This window comes from Mandrillus leucophaeus, unplaced genomic scaffold (assembly GCF_000951045.1).
Source record: "Mandrillus leucophaeus isolate KB7577 unplaced genomic scaffold, Mleu.le_1.0 Scaffold286, whole genome shotgun sequence".
Lineage (NCBI taxonomy): Eukaryota > Metazoa > Chordata > Mammalia > Primates > Cercopithecidae > Mandrillus > Mandrillus leucophaeus.
Window position 1 is genome coordinate 1,097,597 of NW_012102987.1, and position 2,887 is coordinate 1,100,483.

Below are 2,887 nucleotides of genomic sequence, written 5' to 3' on the forward strand. Positions count from 1 at the left end.
CCAGGATGGTCTCGATCTCCTGACCTCGTGATCCACCCGTCTCGGCCTCCCAAAGTGCTGGGATTACAGGCTTGAGCCACCGCGCCCGGCCTGAATTTACTCTTATCATTAAACAGTGACCTTCTTTGTATCTTTTTAGTCTTTCACTTGTAGTCTGAGATAAATATAGCTACATCTGCTCTTTTTTAGTTTCCAGTCCCATGGAATATGTTTTCCTACCCCCTCACCGTCAATCTATGTGTGTCTTTATAGGTGAAGGTGGTTTCTTGTAGGCAGCATGTATTTGGGTCTTGTTTCTCTATTGATTCAGCCATTTTATGCCTTGTATCTAAGAGGACTGAGTCCTTTTACATTCAGTGTTATTAATCATAAGTGAGGACTTTCTACTGTCATTCTGTTGCTTGTTTTCTGATTGTCTTGTACATCCTTTCTCCTTTTCTTCCTTTCTTGCTACCTTCTTTTGTTGTTAACTTATTGTGTCTTGTAGCATGTTTTAATTTGTTTCTTCTTATTTTTAGGAAATCTATATAGGTTTTGGATTATGGCTACCATGAAGCTTATAAAAAGCATCTTATAAGTTATTTTAAAGAGATAACAACTTATCTTAGATTACAAAGAAAAAAAATACTTCTGCAGTTGAACTCCATCCCCCCATATTTTAACTTTTAGTTGTTTCAATTTACATATTTTTACATTATCTATTTCTTAACAGGCTGCTGTAACTATTGTTGTTTTTGATATATTTGTCTTTTGGACTTCATGCTAGAGCTATGAGTGGACTGCACAACACAATGGCAATATTAGGGTATACTGGGTTTGTCTGAGCTGAATACCTAATTTTACCTGTAGGTTTTATACCTTCAAATGTTTTTCATTTTTTATTTTTTCTTTTGGCATTTTAGTGTTTTTTTTTCAGATTAAAGAACTGTCTTTAGCATTTCTTGTAGGATGGGTGTGGTGGTGGTGAACTCTCAGTTTTGTTTGAAAAGGACTATCTCTTCTTCATAATTGAAGGATAACTTTGCTGGGTACAGTATTGTTGAATGGCAGGGTTTTTTTATTTCATCACTTTGACAATGTGGCCTCACTCTTTCTTGGCTTGTGTGGTTGCCATTGAGAAGTCTGTTGCTGGACAAATCGTAGTTCCTTTATGTGTGATTTACTTCTGTTCTCTTGCTGGTTTTAGGACCTTTTCTTTGTTCTTGACCTTTCAGAGTTTGTCTTATTTGAGTCAAATCTGGTGATCTCTCACCTTCTTGTACCTGGTTATTTATATCTTTCTCAAGGTTTGGAAAGTTTTCTATTTTTCTTTTTGAATATGCTTTCTACTCCCCTTACTCTTGTTCAACTCCCTCTTGAACACCAATAATTCTTAAGTTTGTTTTTTTAAAGTAATTTTCTATATTTTATAGGTAATCTTTGTTCATTTTCACTCTTTTTTTGTCTTTTCTCCTCGTACTGTGTATTTTCAAATAGGCTGTCTTCGACCTCATTGATTCTTTCCTGTGCTTCATCTATTCTGCTGTTGAGAGCCTCTAATAACTTTTCGGTTCAGTACATGTATTTCTCAGTTCTACGAGTTGTGTGTGATCTTTTTAATTATTTCAATCTCTTTGTTAAATTTCTCAATTGCTTTTCTGTGTTATCATGAAGATCATTGAGTTTCCTTAAAACTGCAGTTTTGGGCTGAGCATGATGGCTCACACCTATAATCCCAGTGCTTTGAGAAGCTGAGATAGGAGACCTACTTGAGGCCAGGAGTTTGAGACCAGGCTGGAAAAAAATAGTGAGGCTACATTTTTACATAAAGATAATTAAAAAAGAAATTAGCCAGGTATGGTGGCATACACCTGTAGTCCTAGCTACTTCAGAGGATTGCTTGAATCCAAGAGTTTGAGGTTGCAGTGAACTAAGATCATGACACTGCATCCCAGCCTGGGCTCTGTCTCTAAAAACAAACAAAAAACCCCACAGTTTTGGGTTCTCGGTCAGAGAGCTCACATATTGCCATCTTATTGGGGTCAGTCACTGGTTCCTTGCTTTTTCTATTTGGGGAGGTCATGGTTCCCTGTTCACAGTTGTTTCTTGTGGATGTAGTCTACATCTTTGCGTTGAGGGGTTATTTAAGTAAGTCGTCTTTGTCTGGCTTGTATTGGGTTTGTGTCTGCAGAGCTTCTTTACCACGAGGTTGCCTGGTTCCTTTACAGTTGTGGGTGGTGCCTTAAATCCAGGTCCACCCAGCTGTAATGAACGACATGAATGCTGCCCTTCTTGAATGGGGGAGGCCCCAAAGAGGATGTTCCACCGGTATGGGAAGGCTGGCAAGGGGTTTGTGCCCAGGAGCCCTGTGAAGTGAATCTTTTACATGTGGTGCTGCTGAACAGCCTCTCTGATTTGGTGTCTTCTTTAGCCAGGTTACAGAGCAGAGTTTCCAGGGCTGGGGATGGTGGTCCTGCCTGCCTATTTTGTCTCTGCCTGTCCTCAAGGATATTTCTCCCCTCAGGCACTCATAATGCTTTCCATGGGCTAAGGCAGGGTCAGATGTGTCAGAGAATCCAAGACAGTGGGGGAGCTGGTTGTCCACCTCGATCTCACTTTTTCCAGTGTAGAAACTATGAGTTGAGAGGAAATTTTTCTGTGTGCTTGGCGATAGGCAGAATTGGGGGAGGGGCATCACAAATGTGAAAGTCCAGTTCTCTCTGTCTGCTCAGAGTTTCTCTTTTTTTTTAATTTTTATTTTTTTTTTTTTTGAGATGGAGTCTCACTCTGTCACCCAGGCTGGAGCGCAGTGGAGCGATCTTGGCTCACTGCAAGCTCCACCTCCCGGGTTCACGCCATTCTCCTGCCTCAGCCTCCCAAGCAGCTGGGACTACAGGCGCCCGCCACC